The 22790-nt window shown below is 41.3% G+C and overlaps 1 protein-coding gene across 3 annotated transcripts in view; it reads left to right on the forward strand.

Moving 5' to 3' along the window:
• Nucleotides 1-22790, forward strand: part of Hivep2 (human immunodeficiency virus type I enhancer binding protein 2) — a 184391-nt gene that overhangs the window by 22098 nt on the left and 139503 nt on the right. For 2 of the 3 annotated variants that reach the window (XM_028779203.1, XM_028779204.1), the window contains exon 1: nucleotides 16252-16329. The exons of the other annotated variant lie outside the window; for it this stretch is intronic. The gene's annotated coding sequence lies outside the window, so the exon portion shown is untranslated. Of the gene's footprint in view, nucleotides 1-16251; nucleotides 16330-22790 lie in introns of those variants that run through there. 3 annotated transcript variants of the gene reach the window in all.

The raw sequence follows: 22790 nt of genomic DNA on the forward strand, positions 1-22790 counted from the left end.
GAAGATATTTGTGGGCACTTCCTGGTTCAAGTCTGAGCTTGGGCCACTGCCATATAAGTAAGATTCTGCTTTTTAAAACACACACTAATGAGTCAAAGACCAGATGTATAAATCTCTGAACCTGGTAAGAAAGATAACTCTTTTGGGAAGACTACAGATGACTTCATATTTTGATGTAAATAAATAACATTTAATAATAGTCTTTACTAATTTTCTTTTTCTTTCCTTTGTTTTGACTTTGGTCTCACTTAAAAAGATGGCTGAGGTGATTTGCCTCGTAGGTATTTACAGCCTTCAGAGGTTTGTTTTGTTTTCATACAGCTTCAATGTATTAAAAAAAATTAAGCCAATGTGAGCCACTGCAAGTGTCCTTCAACAAGAGTGACAGGATAGGGGAGAAACCTAGAACTTATCAAGATACATAAGCAAGAGAACAGCGTGTGTTTGGGTGTGGGGGCACAGACCTTTGAGGCAGAGGCCAGTGGGTTTCTATGAGTTCAAGACCATTATGATCTATACAGTGAGTTCCAGGACAGCTAGAGCTCCCTAGTGAGCCTCTGTCTTTAAAAACAAACAAACAAACAAACAAACAAACAACCTAACTTGACAACTTAAAAGTAATCTGTAGGGCATTATGTATTGTGAAGCAATGCATACATATGTTAACTATTGATATTTATGTAGTGTCAGTGGTTTAATCTGAAACTTTAGAGTCTCCCAGTAGTTCAATTTTATGCTATCATAATAAATGTTGAGAGCCCATATGTCTTTTTTTTATTTTTAAATAAATAGTTTGGAAATAGGAAGATATACAACTTAAGACTCATTCACTTCCGTTTGTATTGGTGTACATTATTATGAATGCATTAGTTTCCTAAAATCGAGAGAACATTCTGTTATTTGCTGGCGAACAAGAAGTTGTTAGAGAGTGTTCTGTTTTTACAGCTGCGCTTCAGGGTATCACGTTCTGAAGAGGTCAGCTGGGCATGACCTCATGGGCATGAGGCAATTGTGAACGAGCCACAGGCCTGCAGAGTTGCAGAGTAAATTCAGAATGTCTGAGTGCTGAGACATCTCTGTTCATGCTGCCATAGATTCATCTTAGCAGTGTCTATATTAAATACTGAATCCAAAGATAAGAGAGTCGCCCCCCCCCCGGCCCCCCACCCTGGATATAAATCCTAGGGAGAGACTGCTAGAAGATAGCATCGGGTGCTGCCTTGAAGACTCTCTGTGCTGTTTCAGGGCTAAATCTGAGCTCTGTGAGCACACAACTAAAAGGGTGGGGCAAGGAAACAGGTATTGAGAAGGGAGGTATTGAGACAGGTTGAAGTTTGACTTCACCACTGACACTTGTTAAAATTGTAGAAAGCAGCATGAGTTTGGGAGTTTATGAAGCTACATGAGAAGAATCTGTTCACTTACCATACTGACGCTAATATTTGGGAATGGGGCTCAGCTTTGCTCTCCTCTCTTTGCACTTCCTTATATCAAGGTTTGAAGCACAAATACACTAACTCTTATATTGCTAGTTACAGGTGTTATTTGATGTCATGTGGTTCCTAACATCCCTGTGTACTCCTGCATGCAGAAGCCTTCCAGTCCATTGTTGCATCTGGAAGTGGCCCACCCACTTTGCTTCTGCAGAGGTGGCTTTTGTGGTCATTCCCTGAGTCACTGCACCAAGGTCTACAATCAGAAAACCTTTCATTTGGGTCGGAGAAAGTAATTGATTCATTTTACCGATAAAACAGTCCTGTTTTTGTTTATGTGGATATGGTTTATAAGAATATTCTGTTTTTCATGTCAAGTAGATCTTTCTAGGGGAGAATGATACAACGCATAGTAACAAGTCATGCTGAAAACTTACTATTTGACATCCACTTGAGTATCTAGGCTATTAGTAGAAGAGTAGGAGAAATAATTGACTAATTGTTTTGAAGTTTTGAAACAGTAATGTTAATAGCTGTTTATGCTGTGTAATTATTAACAATATTATATTGGAGAAGATATTTAAATCTAGTTAAATTATATAGAACTATTGCAAAACAACATTTATTTTATATTTATTGTGCCATGGCGGGAGCTTGCAGGAAAATTAAAAGCATGCTGTATCCATCTAAGGAGGAAATTTGCATTACAAATTAGACAGCTTAAACTAGTGTTGTCTTTTTTTTTTTAAGATTTATTTATTTAATGTATGTGAGTACATTGTCTCTGTCTTCAAACATACCAGAAGAGGGCACTGCATCCCATTACAGATGGTTGTGAGCCACCAAATGGTTGCTGGGAATTGAACTCTGGACCTCTGGACCTCTGGACCTCTGGAAGAGCAGTCAGTGCTCTTAACCAGTGAGTCATCTCTCCAGCCCCCCAGTGTATTCTTTGAGCACATTTGTTTACTATTCCTTAAGTTATTTACAAGAGTTTGTTGAGTATCTTTTTCTGTGTCAGGCACTGATGTAATAGTTGAGCATGTAGCAGCAGGTGAGGATAAGTCTGGCTCTGGTTTCAACCATGGTAAGAGACATTCACTTGTTATTACAAGTTACACTGAGGCAGTGTGACAGAAGTGAATTTGGTGTTTGGATAGAGAATTAAGAACAGATTGACAGCTGGGCAGTGGTGGCACACACCTTTAATCCCAGCACTTTGGGAGGCAGAGGGAGGCAGATTTCTGAGTTCGAGGCCAGCCTGGTCTACAGAGTGAGTTACAGGACAACCAGGGCTACACAGAGAAACCCTAGAAAAACAAAAACAAACAAAAAACAAAAACAAACAAAAAAAAGATTGACAAAGGTAAGAGTGAACTGGGCTGATGGGTTCACTGAGTTATACTGGCACAAGTTATACAAGCCCTGGGGTGCCTGGAATTACATAAAAAAACATGGCTGTGAGCAGAGCTTTGGGACCAGGGAGGTGAAGCTGGGGTTGGTTCTATCCTGGCTTCATAAACCCATGTTAGAATGTTGGCATTTGCTCCATCATAAATAGAGAGCCATAGATGTTATCCAGACAGGGGAATGAAAGGATCACTCTTGTATTTTGAGATTTTCTTGATATCTGTTTTTGGAGTGAATATAGAGCTAGTCAAGACCATTGGAACCCAGTGACTGGATTATCACACTGAATTAATCTATTGCGTTAACCTAAGTAGAGTGCTGGAGGAGGAGACTAGTGCAAGGTGGGGAAGATAGGGGAAATTAGAGAGGTTTCTAGAAGGACAGTCTTACAGGACTTCGTGTTGTGTTGGATATAGAGAGAAACAACCCTGAATGCACCCTAGGTCTGTGGCTAATGCATTGGAAGATCTAGAGATGTCATTCACTGGTTAGGGCTCACTGAAGGAAGGCAAGAAGCTCTAAGAGACTCTTGACTTTTGTCTTTGGCTTTGCTGGGTTTAAGGTGGCTCTGAATGACTGAGCGGGCAAGTAGTGCAGTGTCAAGTGACCAAGCCAAGTCTGTTGTCTGTCGGTATGGAAGAGAGGATGAGTTGAGATAGAAATGTGGGACCCAGCAGCTCATTGAAGACTGGCAAATGGGAATGTAGGGGGCATCAGAGGCTGTCAGGCTGCTCCTCAGACACTCCAGCTCTAAAGCTGAATATGATCTGAGGTCAGAAGACAAATTAGACAGCGGCAGCTGGAAACAGCAGTGAGGAGGAGCCACCGACCCTGAACTGAGGCAGGCGGAGATGGCCGTCTGTTTACTAAGGCTGCTGTGACAAAGTGCGTTGAACAAAGGCAGCTGAAACAGTCTGTTCCCACTGGCTTCTTCAGGGGCTCTGAACATCCGAAGTCAGTCTGTCAGCAGGTCTGAGGCCTTCTGATTGCCGGGAGGAAGAATCTGTTCAAGAGCCTTCTTGCAGCATCTGGTGACAGCTGGCCATCATGGGCATGCCCTGGCTTGTCATCACTCTGATTTCTGTCCTCCATCTTTACATGGCATTCTCTCTGTCTTCTCAGGACACCAGGCATGCTGGGTTAGCAGCCGACCTCACTCCAGGATGAAATCATCTTAACTAATTACATTTGCAATGACTCTGTTTTTTAAATAAGGTCACATTCTGGGGGCGGGGAGGGGCTGGGCTCAGGATGTACTTCTGTGTGTGTGTGTGTGTGTGTGTGTGTGTGTGTGTGTGTGTGTGTAGATATAGCTTCATATAAATCAGCAGGACTCAAAATTGTATTTTGAGAGGATTTCTTCTTATGCTTTAGCCTTCTGTGGCATGTAGCATCAATGCAGGCACAGTTACTGTTCTTACACAGTATTATTCTGCCCAGTAGGTTCAAATCAAGTGTAATGCGTAGCAATAAGAAGAAGACAGAGTGGAGGAGAATAAAATGAAATATTTCATTTCTTCTTCTCCTCTTCTTTCTTCCCCGAGGATGAAATTCAAATTGAGCCCTGATGGATATGGTTTAGGACTTAAATTTCTGGACAGTGGAGGTAGGGAGGTGAGGTAGAAGAGCATTCATTTGGTCATCAGTTACCTTCCAAAATCTTCCTGTGTGGCAGGCAGTGTGCCAAGGGCTGGGGTGCATGTTTGGATTAGGGATTTCCTATCTTTTCTGTACTCACCACTAGCCTTTTATCTGACACTAGGTCTCTGTTTTTCAGACTGGCCTCAAACACTTGTGCTTCGGTAATTTTCCTTCTGTAGCCTCAAGAGTAGCAAAGACTTTCCTACCACTGTGCCCTATGCCAGCCCTCATTGTAATGCACAATTTATGAGTAAAAATACGATGACTATCCCTTGATTGTGTCCATGTTCATAGTCATTAGTATAATATAATAATAATAATAGTAATGATAACAACTAGTAGTAACTGAGCATCTTTTTCAAGTATGACTATTCTAAATATTTTACCTAGATTTACAAATTTAATCTTCACTCAAACCGTATGATGTAATGCCTCCCATTTTTCATAGGTGCTAAAGTATCATCCAAGTGGTATTTGATAGAGCCCTGATAAGGAAGTACAAAGCTTGTTCTTAATTGAAAGAAGCCATTAATTTCAGAAATTTAACATATAGAAGTGTGCTATGTTTTAGAATAGATGGGCAACTCATTTTCTGTGGCATAAAGCCATAGTGAACAGCCGAAAACCTGGAGGCACAGGGGTGTAAGCAGGCTAGGTAGTGTCATATATCAGTCTATGGTGGAGTCCAGATTCTCCTCCGAGGAGCTGCACCAGAGGCTAATGCTTGAACATCTGTTCCACACCTCTCTGCACTATGACTGTAAACACCAAGAAATTCCTAGGAGCCCTTGAAAAATAGATACTGACAAAAGGAGAAGTTTCACACCTGACAATGGGAAGTTTGTTAGACAGTATTGTAAGCGTTAGGCCTGGTTCTGCCTTCCATCCTGTGCTCCCAGAAACATAACTCAGACTCAAAATATGTTTACAAATGACTTGGCCATATAGCTAGGCTCTACTTGGACTAGATCAAAACATAGACAACCCAATTATTTTAATCTTCATTCTGCCACGTGTCTGGCTACCTGTGCTCAGGTATCATTCGTTCATCTCATCACAACTTCCCAGGTGGATCTCTCACACGGCTCTTTCCCAGAATTCTTTCTCTTCCCAGATGTCCTACATCCCATTTTTTTCTGTAAACTATAAGGCCATAGGCTTTTTAATTGATAGGTGATGCATCTACTTAATACTCTCTACAAGGTATAATTCTCTTGTGGGGAACATTGTCATCCCAAAATGTATGATTTTATTTAAATCACACACACCGTGCACGTACACACACATTTGTAGTTGTTATATGTCATTTTATGTAAAACATAATAATAGGATTCTGTATAGTTTTTCAAATATGCTTACTGTTATTTTTCCCTCCTTTCTTCTTCTCTTTCTGTATTGACTTCCCTCTCATTCCTCAATTAACAATTCCTTCCACCCACATGTACCATAGACTCTTGTTAGTTTCCTGTTTTCTGTGGCTACTCCAGGTGTAAGAGCCAGAGGAGCAGGAAACCTTCTATGAGATGACAGGGAAGCAGAAATGACAGGGAAGCTCTACTCATGATACTTCAACAGTGTGGCTGCCTGAACAAGACATCGTTAGACATGCTACTGTGGGAGAGAGAAATCTCATAGATAAAGAACTACAGGCAGCCAAAGACTGTTGAGAGCAGAAGAAATAGTCTTCTTCAAGGATGAGCCCCTCCCTGAAATCATAGACTCACAAATAACACTAAATGGGCTGAGCAGGTTGTATCTGTCTATTTATGCATGTCAACAGGCAACAATTGCAAAGAAAAAAGAAGCTGTGCATTTGATATGGGCAGAGGCATGAGAGGCATCGGAAAGAAGAGGGAGGAAATGACGTGATTATATTTTAATTTCAAAAATGATGATGTAGATATCAAAGGCAAGATAGCATTTCGGGGCTTTCATCTGACTGATTTTGGGGGTACAGTGCGGTGGTGTAGGTGGGGAATTGCTCTGGTGACTGAGGCTGATGAGGGACTTTGCTGGATCCTTTGAACAGTCAACAGTGTTCACAGTGAGAAAGTGCCATGAGTAAGCCAAGAGAGGCAGGTGTGGGTGGAGATGGGGCAAGAGTGGAAAATGAGGTGTCTTCAGCACCCCTTGTAGGTTTCACTTCCTCTGGAGGCTGCACTTGGTCCCCCACACCCAAATCTTTATCTGCAATCTCTCAGTTGTAATCAGAGTTGCTGTCAGTGTACTGCTTTGGTCTTATTTCCTGTGAAGTTCCCTTCTAAGGTCTGAGGTGACCCTGTAGGTATCTCTAGCCTAAAGGCTTGTGGGAACCTGCCTATGTGCACATTTAAGCACAGGAAAGTGCATTATGCTGGCCTGTATCAGCAGTAAGGAGAAAGATGGAGTAGGACCAGCTTACTCTTCCGGCAGCTCCTGGTGTGGGATTTTCCTCTCACTGTGTTTAAAAATTAGATAATTGTTCATATTTCAGGTACTTTGGATCTATCCACTGATATTACAAAGGGAATTTTCGCTTTCTGTGGTCTAGAAACAGCTCTCAGAGTGAAAGTCTTGTCATCTGGATCTTCAGGCTTGAGGTTTGTAAGTGATGTAACTGTCTGATTGAGAATCAGATTGAAAACTGTCCAAAGCTATGGAGTTGGGTCCCACAGGGCACTGTGTGTGCCGCTTCTGCCATGCTGTAGGGTAAGGGATCATATCATATATCATATCATGTCATGTCATATCATGGGTAACAGGACAGTGCTTTTCTGATTGTCGTGTGCTAAGCACATTCTCATTTGTGCTTCTGAAATAACTTGATTAGTTATTAGTAGACACATAGACCAAGCAGTGTTTCCATCTGAGCATTTGCCTTGTATAATGGTCACGAAACCTTACCACGGGACCTAGGTATCTCCAGCCTGCAGCCTTCAGGCTTCTTGTGACTTAGCCTGACTCGTGCTGGTTTGATTTTTGTTAAGTTGACAAACTAGAGTCACTTGGGAAGAGAGAACTTCAGCTGAGGGATTCTCTCCATCACAGTGGCCTTTAGGCCTGTCTATGGGATAGTTACTACTGTTGGAGGCCCAGATCACTGTGTGTGGTGCCCTCACTAGGCCTGTGGGCTCACGCTGGATAAGCAAAGTAACCAAGCAAGCCATAGGCAGTTAAGCAGCCAGCAGCATCCTTCTCAGGTCTCTGCTTCAGTTCCTGACTCCAGGTTCCTGCCCCGGCTTTCCTCCAGACTGGGATGCAGAAATCTAAGCGGAAATAAATGTTTTCCTCTCCAGGTTGCACTTGGTAAAATGTTTGTAACAGCAACAGAAAACAAACTAGGACGTGTGTGTGTGTGTGTGTGTGTGTGTGTGTATGTGTGTAGTGTGTAATAACTCAGTTGCTCTGTTCTTGAGCATGGTTCTGTGGATGATTGCATAGTGTGACAGTGTCTGAAGTTGAGGACATCGTTCTTTTATATCTATATGTTTCTTCTGTAGGTAGCTACAGCATAGGCTCTGACTCACGGTTGCTCACTCTATACAGGTCCCATGATAGAGCTTGCTGTTTTGGGAGCGTGTGCTCAAACATGCCTCCACTGGCCGTTTAGAACTAACTGTAGTGGAGTAGAGCAGTGTGCACTCCGTGACGGTGGATGAAGTGCCCACAAAACCAGGACTTTCATGACACAAAAAGATTTCTGAGTAGAAAGATACATGTTTCCCAGAGTGGGTTGGGAGGGCTTAGTGGAAGGGAGGAAAGTACATCTTTAGATATAAACAAAAATCATTGTATATATTTGGATCTGTAGGTATATTTCCAGAACAAAAGATACTTCACAGTATTACTCTTCAAACATCTTTCTGTGGTGATAGATATCACCACATCATGCATCTATTCTGGTTGAGATGAGAGCCATTGACACTTTTTAGGGCATTTATAATTGAGAAATTAAAATTTAATTTAATACTGTTTTAAGTTTAAGATATAAAGTCACAAGATATTTGTAGCTATCATATTGAACTGTGTAGTCACATGGGAAAATATGCAAAGGACTAAGCCACAGTGAATTTGGATAGTTCTCTTGATCATAAATTATAGATATTTTGACTGGCTTTTATTTTTCAACATTGTTGACTACAAATGCTAGCAAACAAATCGGAAAATGCAGTAAGTTGTTAAGAAATGAAGCGTAGTCTGTTAAGGATATCTTCTACCTTTGTAGACACACAGACACATATACACGCAAATACATGCACACAAACACACACACACATGCACATACTCATGCAGGCACCCCCCCCCCCCCCCCCGACAGTGCATACATACAAACCTCCATGTACACACACAGATGGGCAAGCCCACTCTTGCAAGTATGGGTATGGATGCTCACATGTCAAAGCATTCTCTTTCTCTCGCTTAGATTCTTAATATGAGGGAAAGGAGAAATAGTGAGGTTTACTGTTGGGAAGGGGGTGCGTGTGACTTAATACTTCTACTAGGGATACGTCAGTCTGGGCAAAGAGTTCACACTAGAAGGTAATTTCTATCCCTGACCTACAATCAGGAATAGAAATGACTTGCTTGAGGGTTTCAGGTGAGTTTCTTCCCTATAGACTGGGGGTAACAGTACTGCTTGTCTGCCTCCAAAGATGTATATTTATAAAACTTGTTCTTAGGGTGTTCTGTCTAAGGTGGTATCTTAGCTTTTTATTGTCCTGCGAGACACTTCTTTTTCTCTTTGTGTTGACTGTGGTACCAAGAGACATGGCTATACATATTTTTGCCTTGATCTCAATGTCCTCTGGCAATCTCCATATCTCTTCAAGACCTGCTTGAAACATATCCCTCTTCAAATTCTGCTCCAGTCTCCCCTGGGAAACTTCTTTTCTGAGTCCTAACAGCACTCTGCCAAGTTTTAGCTGTGTTCTCCTCAGTGTGCATGGACCCACCATGTCCTGGAATACCCTGAAAGGTTGCTTCTAGACGCTTTTAAGTTTTTTTTTCTTATGTCTGTGCTTTGTGTTCTGCTCAGTAGAAATGGAAGCTCCCTGGGCAGAGGCCAGCTTTGATCTTTATTTTCTTGAGTTTTTTAGAATTAATTTTATCCAGTGGCTTGCAGAGACTGGCCTTCTGTGAAGGCTATACAGGGATAGTTAAGTAGAGGACATGGGGCTTCAGGGCTTAGACTGACAGCTTAGGAAGTGCTGGATGACTGTTTAGATCAGAGGTTTTGAGCTGTGTTTATTATGGCCCTTAGTCTAGGATTTTAGCTTGAAGGTTCAATTACACAAGTGATCTAGGGAGTCTGAGATGGGATGCTAGAATCCTGAATTTTAAGAAGTAAACCAGGTAATGTGGATGCAGCTGCTCTGAGGGCTATTCTTTGAGAAGTAGTAATGACACTAATATCCTATACTCTTGAGTGGCTTTTAGTGGTAAAGAAACTTGCTGTTAACTCCTTCTTCTTTTTTTTCTTCTTTCTCCTCCTTCTCTTCCTTCTCCTCCTCTTCCTCCCCCCTTTTCATCTTCCTCTTCCCTCCTCCTCCTCCTCCTCCTCCTCCTCCTCCTCCTCCTCTCTTACTCCTCATTTTCCAAAGAGATAGGAGAAGAGGTGGAGGACTTGTAGGAGAAAATTTCTTTAACTGGACATGGTGCTACATGCCTGTGATCTCAGCACTAGGGAAGCAGTGCTGAAAGGCCAATTTTAACTATATAGAGGGTTTGAGACCAGTCTGGGCTACATGATACCCTGTTTCAGAAAAACTCAAACCAAATCATCTGTTTAAATTATTATTACAAGTCACCCAATTTCAGCTGAATACTGGGCTGTCACATCAAAAAGACTGAATAAGCATAAGATGATTTCTCAAACTACAGTGAACTAAAGCACATACTGATACTGAGCCTCCCCCCTCAGTTTGCTCTTACTCCAGACTCAGAGGCTTCATGATCTGATCCCCAAGGGACGATTGGTGTATGCATCACAATTGGAAAGTATGCCACTGGCAGCTGAGAGTACATAGGTGGAAAAGACATCACTGAGTCAGAAAGTCAGAAATGAAAATCAGCAACAAGACATTAAGAGGGCAAAACAAAACCAACATGGAAACTGGGTGGAACAGCTGAAGAATGAAGGGACCAACAACAGCATGAAGGGGCCCTTGAGCTGACCTCAGTAGATAGAAGTGATCTTCCGCTCCATCAGATGCTGTATTCCTAGACCGTAATGGAGGTGTGGCTCATGGGAGCGTCTGTATGAATCTTGTAATGAATTGAAATAAATAACTAGGTAGATAAGTATGTGGGTTTGGGATGGTCATCTACACCCACATTAAAGACCTGGAGAAATTGTTGCATGAAGAGATGTGCAGGCACGTTTATGTTTAGTCCATACGATCTCAAATCTCAAATACTTTAGTATGTGACTGTTTGGTACCTTGTTCATTCTTAGATGTTCATTGGTGGTGTTCTTCTCCCTCATGCATTGTTTATACTTAAATTGTCTTAAAATACATAACATCGAGTTTTTGGATTATGAATCCCCATGTGTGTAGTTCTAATACTAAAGCATTTACGATCATTATTCAATATACAGCATTCTTACCTTACACAAACATGGCTTATTTTACAGTCCTCAAAAAAGTTCAGATAATATTTTCACATATAGATCTGAAGATATCTCTTTTTACATGGCTAATGTTGGATCATATTCTATGTGTCTAATTATCTTGTAATAGATCATAATGATTTCCATGCAGCATGGTACATCTATTAAAAGTAGATGTTTTAGCATACATATTAATTAGGAAAGCTCACACCAGTGCTAGCACATTCATAAGCTCCACATGGCAAAGAAAACCAAAGCTGGCCTTGAACTTACAGGCTCAACTGATCCTGCATCTTAGGCTCTCGAGTAGCTGGGACTAGAGATGTGTGTCACTGCACGCACCTGACTGAAAATTTTCTTCAAATAACGTATAAAATAGGCTAAATTGTTTTGGGTTACTTTACTCTTTGGTTCAGAATTGTGTTGTCAGGTGATTATTGAATTTGGAATTCATTTCTGTCGGGGTTGGGGGAAGAGGTGACAAGTCTGTTATTGTAGGCGCACAATTAGGTCTTAGTGAAAAACCTGGAATAGAGTATTTTACTTACCATCATAGCCTACCAGTTAGACTTGAATTGACTCACTGGGCAGGAAGGAGCTGGTTATTTAGCTCCCGGTCTCCTCCTATTGTATTTCATTTTATTTAAAACTACATGCTCAAACTTGCCTCATGACTGAATTATTTTTTTTTCTTTTCTGATCAGCAACCATAATAGCAACTAGAACAATCTAAGTACCTGGCCTTATTCTGGCAATGGTCTATGAATGATACAGAGAGAGCAGTGACTTTTGTGTTGTCTGCATTCTCAGAGACTGTGCAAGCTGGTATCAGTGATGCATACACAAGGAACTCAATATGCTTAAAGGCAGAATGAGAGGCGTAAAACAGCTGCAGGTTCGTAGATAAAGATCAAGACCAGTTACAGGAAGGAAGCGGGCAAGATTCTATGGAAGATATGGGCTTTGAAGTACAGTTAACATCTTTGGAAGGAAAAATGGGTCTGGAAGATGACATCCCAGGAGGAATGAATATTACAGACAGAATTAGGATCATGTTATAGGGTTAGGTATTAAAGTTCTCAGAGGATACTCCATGCTGACTGCTCTGTGCAGAGTTCAGAATCGTGGTCTGGGATGAACAGAAATGTGTTAGGGTTTGACCAGGCAATCATTTATAGCATAGGCTGGACTATTGAATACACTGGTAGCCCTTAATGCCCCTGAACTTCACGCTTCTGTGATTGAGCTTCCTTGGGAAGAGGATGCTGAGGAAGATATGTTTGAGTGATGCAGCAACTAGGAGTTTTAGAAGGTTAAGAATAAGGTGGTACCCGGTATAAATGAACTGAGAAGTTACTAGGATCCAGGTGCATCTAGAACAATTCACCAAAGCCATTCACATAAGGTCTGAGGAATATGTCAGACTAGGTCATATTCTGGGAAGAATGCAGGACTCTTGCCAAGCCTGACCTAGCATCAGCTTTCTCAATAGTCCCTTTTCTGTCTCTGCCTTACACAGACACCTCATTTCTCTGTTTTTTTTTATCATAATAATTAAACTTCATTAAATGAAGAAGATTCCAGCAAAATTTCAAATTTTCCTGCATGTGTCTCTCTCTATCATCTGCACTCCACCTGACCTTTGACAGATGTACCTTTGTAGATTGTTCCTGGGCTCAGGTTCTCTCCTGCGTTGATCAGAGCTATTTGCTTTTTGGTCTGTGGTTCCCTTTAGGTCAAGTTTACAAATCAGGAGCCAGAGAAGGAGGTTTGTTAACATGTAGTTCGGGCAGGATAAGGGCCAAGGAACAAGGATGAAATTCTGAAGAAAAACATGGAAATCCATTCATCCATCCATCCACTTCCCACCCACCTACCCATGCATCCATCCATTCATCCATCCCTCCACTTCCCACCCACCTACCCATGCATCCGTCCATGCATCCATCCTTGCATCCATCCATCCATGCATCCATCCATGCATCCATCCATCCATCCATCCACCCATCCACCTACCACACATGGTTTATTATGTGCTACTGAGGGGAGGCACCTGTTCAGCTTTTATTGCTTTTATGTTCCTTCTGTCACCTCTCTGCAAAGGTTTCCAATTTCTCCATGACAGCTGATTGTCCCCAGGGGTAATAGCATGGCCTCTGATAGTGTTGGCAGCAGCTGGTTTTATTTTTGGTTTTTGTCAGGTGTTTGTAAGTTGAGAACTGCCTGTATTCAAACAATGTGATTTGGTGGTGTATATGACCTCCCATAGAAGCACTGGGTGTGGCAACGGATAAAATGAACAGTCTTTAACTTCACATTCTTCTGTGCACTTTAGAACTGTGGGTGTGGGTGAGCCTCTCGAAGAAGGTGGCCTATGCTGTGGACCATCCAGTCTCATTGCAAGCAGATTTATGTTTTGCTTGGTTTAGAGATCTAGTCATTGATGAATTCTTGTATGGACTAGACAAGGTTTTGTAGAGTTAACAGGTTGATATGTTTGAGAGGCTTTATTTTGTAGCCTAGCAGATTACTGTAAGGCAATTGTTATTGTCAAGTTTATAATTTACCTCACCAGCAGTATTGTGGGATACAGAAACGATCTCCCATGTATCAGTTTGATTTAAAAAAAAGTTCTTCTATATGCTGGTCTTTGCTCATACAGGTACTTGTGAAATATTTAACTATTATCTTTACTTTCTGTTTTGCTGTTGAAAAGATTTCCTTTTTCCTATTTTTTTCATTTTAATGGCCACATTTTGATTGAATAACATAATTTTTTGGCCACTTCCCATGGAACAGATCTTCCACGTCCCAGAGTGCTACTGTGATATGCATTAGCATTGGTGTTTCTTACTTAGTTTATTTGCATTAAAATGGAGAGAGAGAAATCTGTATCACTTACCCTAAGAAGGCATTGAAAATGATAGAACTTAAAAACGGAAAAAAAGAAAACAGCTTCAGAGAGTCCCCACAGCAGTGGTTCTCCACCTCCAGGCAAGTTTGGAAATCAGTTGTCGAGTCAGGGAGTGAATGCTGGGAGGCCTGTGATTCCTGTCCTGGCTGGGGACTTCATAAAATGATGTCTTTTTGAGAACACTGTGACCCAGAAGCTATGTGCTTTACTTCATGTTTCTTGCATTTACTGGAACCCGTGAGCATCAATGTTGTTACTGATGGACAAGAGCAGAAGCAATGGCTTTAGTCTCCATGCATGTTCAATGGCAAGGACAGATTTGTTAAAAGTGTGTTCTCTAGCCTAAAGGAAACTGATTTTCAAACTATTGTTTGAAGCTTCCTTAATGTGTTGGTGCATAGCTGCTAATGTTCAAAGTTTTAAGTCCTCTGTCCAGGTGCACAATCTTTTAAATTATTTATCATAATAGAACCATTGGGAAGAGATCCGATTCTTTACTGCTCCCATGAAAAGATCACTAGAAGCTCCATGCTACTTTGGTTGCTCAGCAATTGGCTATTCAACCTTGCTTGATTTCATTGCCAACATCCTGTTTCTTCCCACATATTTATTATTTTATCCTGCCTTGTTTTACATGTCTTGTACTCTCTGTTGCTCTCAATCAGCCAAATGATGGGAGCAACTGTTTTCAAACAGTGAGGTGCTCTAGCTAGGGTGCTCAGAAGGTCTTGAACTATCTTTGTAATGTTGCCATTGTAATAGAGTGGGTCTATTTAAGTAGATACCAAATTTAGCCGTTTCAAGTGCCTTGTCTCTAGTCATGAAGATAGACATACTGTTTGTGATTAGAAAAACCTGGGGTACAACAGGAGGAGATGTGATTCTGGACTGTTTCATAGGCATTAAGATCCAAGAGGAAGCGTTTCCATGGAACAAAACCCACCAGATCACCAGTGAAAAAGGATTGGTCTGAGGCTGGGAAGGTGGCTCACTTGGTACAGCAATGAGTTCACAGACATGAAATTGTGAGATCAAATCTCTAGCATCGATATAAAAGCTGGAGGCATGCATCTGCAACCCCAGATCTGGTAGAGTGGAGACAGATGGATCCCTGGGTTCTCTGGCCTGCCAGTTCTAGCTAAAACAATGAGGCCAAGGTTTGTAGAAAGATCCCTTCTTGAAAAAGTTGGAGTGGAGGGTGGGGGTAAGGCACTTGATGTGGATTTTAGCTCCACAAGTACATGCATGGGTGAACACACACACACTTTTATATGCCAACTATAAATACAAAGAACAAAAGAAAGAGAAGAAAAATAGTGACTGCTGCCCATTTGTATGTGTGATCAACACATTTAAAGAATTTGGCTTGCTTAAAAGTTTGCCCAGTATTAATTAGGTGCTCATTTACAGCATGACATAGGATAGCATAACTATGTGTCATAATACACTCCATTCCCTTTGTATAGCATTGACTGATTTGAAGAATATTGGTCAGGAGTTTTGTAAAGTTATGTGTTTGGGTATAAGATGCTATATTTTGTTAGGAGGGTGTCCCATTGTCGTGTTTGCACTCTAGTGACATTAACCTTGATTACTTGGTTGAAACAGAGGCTGCTAGGTTTTTTAATACAATTTTTTTCTTCAAAACTCTGCTTGATTGAATAAAAATTATGTTTTCCCTCTTGACATGTATGTGCGGGTGGGGGGTGTCTCTATCAGTATATTTTGTTGGTTGATTGATTTCTGTCTGGTCTCAGGGATGTCTGTTATATTCTTTGGGTTATCATCCAATGACATCACTATTTATTTTACTACTTTCATGAGTATTTCCTTTTCTCTTTCTCTTTCTCCCCCTCTCTGTCTTTTCCCCTCTCCTCTTCCTTTCCTTCACCCCTCCCTTTCTGTCTGTGTCTTTCACACAAGGTTCTGTGTCTTTTGTCTTTCCTGGAACTCTGTATGTAGTTCAGATTGCCCTTGAACTCACAGAGATTCCCCCTGCCTCTGCCTCCCAAGCATTGGGATTAAAGGTGTGCGTCACCATGCCTGGCATCCTGAGTTATTTTCTGACTTCTATTTCGTTGAGCACTGTGGTGCTCCACGTGACTTGGCACAGCAGATGTTACCTACATGCTGTTTCTCCTTCAGCCATGTGTTTATGCTCTTACAGGTCAAACCTGTAGATTGAATGTTTCAGCCGTTTTCTCAGTCACGTTTTAATGTACGCCCTGTAGATGGAAGAGTTATAATACGAAACTTCTTGTCAGCAGATTGGTGAATTCACCTGAGAAATTGAGACTCAAGATTATGAGAAGTTGTGACTAGGACCAGAAGCAGATGTCCAGGTAGGAAACCCAAAGTCACTTTGCTTAACTCCTTTGAGCTTGTTTTTGAAAAAGTTGAGATTCTATGCCTAAAAAGGAGGGATGGTAGAGGTACTGTTTGGGCAAAGAGATTGCTCTGTGTCTTTCTCAGATTCTGTTACTTAGCTTCCAAACTGCAGGAGAGTAGCGGATAGTAGCTCAGCTTTGGAACAAGGTCCAAAAGGAACTTGCAGGCGTATACGTATATTTGAAAATGTTTTCTAGACATGATTTTGATTCTTGAAACACACTTGAAAAGTTATTATTGCAATATAAATAATATTTAGATTTATCATGCTAGAGTTCACACCTACCAGTTATGAGATGTTTGATACATATCTCACTACATTTATTAAATATTGATTTATTTATATTTTCATTTCTCACCAACTTTCCTGGATACTGTTCCATCATAAACACCTTATAGAAGGGGGAGGGCTGAGGGAAGCTCATGTACCACATAGATGCTCAAGTGTTGATGTATGGATGTGAGAAAAGAGAGAAGCAGTTCTCTAGGTACTTTTATGGTGTTGGTGCTGTGAAGTTAAGAAACATTAAGCCAAGAGGAAAGCTGAGATGCAAGAGTGGTTATCGCTATGGTGACTCTTACCTCTGCTGTAGATGTATACAAGTGGGATGATGCTCTAGGTAAACTATAGAAGTTTCAACTCCATGGCAACATTTAGTCCGTCAGAGGGGATGTGTACACAAATGCATTCAAAGCATGGTGCTCAGGGTACGTTTGTGGGAGAGAAAGCTGAGGAGTCTGAGTCCTGATCACATTGTGTGTGTATGTGTCTGTGATATGTGTGTGTGTCATATGTGTGTGTGTGGTGTGGGTATGTGAGTGATGTGTGTGTGTGATGTGTGTGTGTGATTGTGTGTGTGTGTGAGTGATGTGTGTGTGAACGGTGTGGGTGTGTGTTTGTGTGAATGGTGTGGGTGTGTGTGTATAATAAAACATGGGTAGAAAGGAATGTAAAATGTCTTACAAGTTGAGCATCAGTTCTATGGAAATCTAGAATGTGCTCTGCATTCTAAGGGTGCTCTCTTGCCCTGTTTAGTCTCTGTAGAACCCAAGAGTAGCTACATCCTGACTTTTCACACTGCCTGTCTTGGTTCTGCCTGTTTCTGTAATTGATAGCTATGAGATCATATGTTCTGCTTTTCTGTGTGTCTGGCTTATTTCACTCAGTATATATTAATGAGATTAATGCATACTGTAAGTACCAGCCATTTGTTCCCATGTTAAGTTCCACTGAATGTCCATTAGTCATTTTACCATCCACCAATTTGGGTTCTTTGTACACGACCAGAACTTCTGTGGACACCATAACACACATCTGTAGGGTATAGCCCGGGGTGGAGTGACTGCATCAAGAACTTCTGTATCAATTCTAGCATTTCTTTCCACTTGCCTTTTGAAAAGGGGAGTGCTTGCTTACCTCCATTCCTGGGCAATATGTGCTGCCCCACTCTGGTGTAACGCTTTGGGCCATCTAATGATTTTATATAAGTGTGGCCTTTGACATTTTCATTTGTTTTGTGCTTTATGAAGTTGATTCCTTTTACACATATTTTACTATTGGCTGCTCTGTTTTATAATGAGCCCACTGAAGTATTTATTACTTTTTCTATTGGCCTTTCTTCCTTTTAAAAGCATCACTATTAAGCAAGAGAAATATTATCGAAGATCTTCCAAGAACTGGAATTATGATGGAACAGCAGCTACCCTGCTGAAGATTCGGATTTTTGAATGATGGACTATGCATAGGAGGGGTGAGATGCTAGACAGTGGGGGAGCTGGGGGCCAGAAAACACTTATGCATAGATGTGAACCTTTTTATACATGTTGACAAGAGGGGGGCAGTCATCAAAGAGGGACAGTTAGATAGTAAGGAAAGTGTGAGAAGCAGTTAAGTAGAATCCTACAATGACCACTGTGCTATAAAGACAGAAGCTGTGCTATTTTACTTATGGTCAAATTCTCTGAAAAAAAACCCAACAACATTGATTTGGGGGCTTATCCCTGCTTATGATGTGGGCTTGTCCTAGATACAACTTTGAGAAGCCTGCCTTGGAGCATGATATTTGAAAGAAAGCTGCAGGGATGGGTACCACTAGCCAACAGCATTTTGACCAAGGAACAAATGAAACAATAAGAATGGAAAATAAGATAAAGAGAAAGGGGGAGAAACATAAGATTAGGAGGGTAATAAAATTATTAAGGATTCAAGACCTTGGAAATGTCCCTTCACAGTCCTTCTTTGTAAAGATAGTACCAAAACTGTAAGATTGTACAGGGTGAAAATAAAAGGTAGCTAATGACAAGGTAAACTATCTATAAGACCAAACTTTTCATTATTGAGAGCAAAGTGTAGCTTTAATTTTTATTTCTTTCAACAACTTGTTTTCTTATTACAGGATGAGTCTGCTCGCTCCATGGGGTAAGATAGTTGTCAGCAATGAAATCGGGTTGCTTTCTATACTCTAGGATACTGAACTGTGACTGACCAGGCCACCACTATGAGTTTAAGTCTGTTCCTCGGCTATTGTGAAGATTCACTGAGGTCCGAGGGCAACGTCTGATATTAAGTCAGTGGGGACAGGGTAGTAGAACAGTTATGAACATGTACTCTAAATACCACCAAGCTCAAACCACTACCCTCTGCTCATCAGCTATACCCTGGGGAAAGGTAAACTTGAGTCAGTTTTCTCCTCTGTAAAAATAAGAGAAGTATCAATGTCTACTTGGAATTTTTCCTGAGATAACCTAGGAAGAGTAAAATTCTTGGGATAGCACAAACTACCTTGTACTAAGTCAATGTTATCCTGAAACATAGCTTATATTTTCATATCCTCTGTTAAAAGCACATACAATTTTAAATAGACTGTTCAAGGCAAGGATGGAATGTGTGTGTGTGTGTGTGTGTGTGTGTGTGTTAGAGAGAGAGAGAGAGAGAGAGAGAGAGAGAGAGAGAGAGAGAATGTAATTTTGTTAAGTTATAGTTCTTTTAAGCTTTATTCAGTTAAAAATCACTAGCCACTTACGCTTTTGTGCATAAACTGTGCTCTGTGATGCTTAAGACATGGCTTCTGCTCTCCTGAATGCTCAAGCTTTGGGAAGGGCTGGGGTCCCATCGCTTTGTTTTCATCTGAGTAAGACTTGGGCTGCTCTGAGAAACGGTGAGAAATAGCGCATTACACCAGAAAGAATACTGATGCATTGTCCAGAGCTACAAGTAATAACATAGACAGGGAAGATAAACAGATACCAGGAAACCCGGGATTCAAGGCGTGATGCTAGTACTGACTATGTGGATTGTGTACAACTTACCTAATGCAGTGCTGATGTCCTCACCTGAGAAACAGGCTCACTGCTACCTTCTTGAGTTGTCAGGAAGATTAAATCAACAAATATTTGTAAAGATGCTTTATGACCTGTAAGACGCTGTGCATCTGTGCAGTTTGGCATGATTTATATGATCTTCTGTTTGCATTGCTGAAGATTGATGGCTTGGCCATAGACACTTATTTATAATAATGTAATTTTAATAGGATTACAGGGAACTTTATTCTCTGTAGAGTAACCACTAGTCTGATAATGGATGGTTAACTTCCTGTAAAGGTTAGATGAAAAGGAAAAAAGAAAGACCATGCCTGGAAAGGGCTGAGCTAAGGGCATAGTCAGCTGGTGTAATAGAACTGGGCCTGAGGTCACTTTGCAGCTCCCATCCTCCAAGCCCTTCTTCCTTTCATTCTCCAATTGAGAGGAGGGAGCTGAGAACCCAGGCTTTAAAGTCAGACCCAAGTTAATATCCCAGCTCCACACTGTACTAGACAGGACTTACCAACACCATTGGGATTCAGTTCTCTCATCTCCAGAGGAGAGTCAGGTACGTGGCAAAGTTCTCAGTGTTAGAGATGACATTGTAAAAGTTCTTCCACAAGTAGCTGTTTCCTTGTGATTCCACATGGCCAGATCTCAAGACCAACTGAATCCCACAGCGGCCGAGTAGGAATATGGAGAGCCCAGGTATCAGCAACACGTTCACTAAGGGGATCCTATGTGTCAGGCTCCAGTCCAAAACACTTCACATGTATTGATCTTACCAAGTCTCTAAAAGTAGCTGATCCCTTTGATGCCAGCCATTCCCACTGAACTTCCATCTGTAGAGCCACCTACAGGTCCTTGCAATTGATGACTCAATCTCTCTCCTTTGTTCCTGGGTTATTTCCTGTGTCCCTCTGGTCAGCATAGGGATATGGGAAAGGAGGAGGAATGAATTGATTGTTTCACGAGAATTGTTTGTCCGGGTAGGTATCTGCTGTTGGAATCAGTGCTATTTCTGTTGAGAGAGCAGTGGAAGAGATCTGCACTCGACGGTTACCTGACCTCTTCTTTTCTTTGAGAATAATATTTCGAGTTTATTATTTGGAATAAATTATTCCAAACAAATTATTTATTATTTATTATTAATAAATTTATTTTTATTTTATTTATTATTTATTAATAAATTTATTATTAATACTTAAATTATTATTTATTTGGAATAATTTATTCCAAATAAATTATTTGGAATTTTTTATTTATACATTATACAATGCATTTTAGTTTATTTATTTATACATATTATTTATTTTATTTATACATGTATACAGTGCATCTTAACCCCATCCACCCCCACTCCCTCCAATCCATCCCAAGTCTGGTTCTAACACTTCTCCATCCCAACGTAATATGTCCTTAACAAACAACAGACAACAGACAAGCCACTGAACCCATTAGTGCTGACACATGTGCAAAGTATGGAGGTATTCACTGGGGGCATGGATAGTGTTAGTGACAGTCACCTCCTAACTTAAGAAAAGCTACCCTCCCAGTCATCACCTGTGGATAGCTCCTGCGGTAGTTAGCATTCTCTTACTGCCATAAAAGGTGACAAGGGCCAAATTGTGGAGGAAAGCTTTGTTTGTTTGTTTTTATATTATACTTCCAGGTCATAATTCAACATTGGGAGAAGTCAGGGCAGGAACTCAAGGTTAGCATTTGGGGTAAATAGAGCAGAGACCATGGAGGAACATTGCTTATTGCCTTGCTCAGCTTGCTTTCTTATACAACCCAGGTGCACTTGCCCAAGAGCAGCATCAGTGACAGTGGGTGGGGCCTTCTCACATCAAGCATCAATCAAGAAAACACCCCACCATCACCAGCCACCACCACATACACCATATGTTTACAGACAATCTGATGGAGACAAGTCCTTAATTTAAGTTCCTTCTTCCCAGGTGACTCTAGTCTGTGTCAATTTGCAAAACAAAACAAAACAAAAGAAACTTCTGTCTCCCACAAAAATAAAAAACAAACAGCACAGGTAGGGGTGGTGCCTGGGAAGCCTCTCCTTACTCCATGCTGGAAAGTTTAACTGATTTGATCTGCTGCAGGTCTTGTATAGGTGACTGTGGCTGCTGTGTTCATGTGTGTAACAGCCATGTCAGGCAAGTTTTGAGCGTGTTATGAACTCTCACTGAACTTTGCTGTTTTGTGCAATGCAATAATTATACTTGTTATGAAAACCGTGGAGCCTATCCTGGCACCGTTTCCAGCTCTAATCTCTGCCCCCTTCTCCCTGTTTAAGTAGTAGGTTTTCACCAAGGACAAAGCCTTGGGCATAGCTTGCCATCTGTTTACATTTTAAGTCAGTAGAATTCCTTGCTACTTAGCATTTTCACATTTCAAAGCAGTGATACTTCCCCATAAGATGACTAATTGATCCCTGTGAGAGGGCATGAGGATATTCACTGTGTAGCTTCACATGTATCTGCTATTTGGTTTTATGCACGCCTTTTAATGAGGAAAGGCTTGTTCCATCTGTCCTGTCATTATTTTGCATCCCCTGTCCAGACATGTGTACTCAGAACACAGTCCCTTTAAGAACCGCAAGCCATCAGCAAAAATAACCTAGAGCAGCTCAGGTTACTGCCAGGCTCCAAAGACTCTTCGGGGGTCAGGTTGCTTATGCCCAGTCTCCACTGTAGGGATGCAGGGAGAGCCTTCTCTGTGCCAACAGAGGCACTCTGTGTTGATTTGTGCTCGGATGTCCCACCATTTGCCAAGAGGACCTCAACTGGACTTGTCTTCCCTTGGACGGACTTGTCTCCTCCCTCACTGTGGAAGACTTCCACAGTGAAGTCTTCACAGTGGAAGACTTAAGTTGCTTTAGATTAATTGCAACCCTGTTCTAGGACCTGAGCATAAGGACCAATCATTCTTATAATCTGGGGCTTTGTATGAGTTCATTGAAAACAGAAATGAAAATAGTCAGAGCTCACAAACACAAGGGTCAGCCATGCCCAAGGTGAAGGTTCTAGGTGAGAAGGGGTGACATGAGGACACATGTTTGTCGCTGGACCGAAGAACCTGGATGCATATGCATGTCCCT

Source organism: Grammomys surdaster, unplaced genomic scaffold (genome assembly GCF_004785775.1).
Source record: "Grammomys surdaster isolate TR1022 unplaced genomic scaffold, NIH_TR_1.0 348, whole genome shotgun sequence".
Taxonomy (NCBI): Eukaryota; Metazoa; Chordata; class Mammalia; order Rodentia; family Muridae; genus Grammomys; species Grammomys surdaster.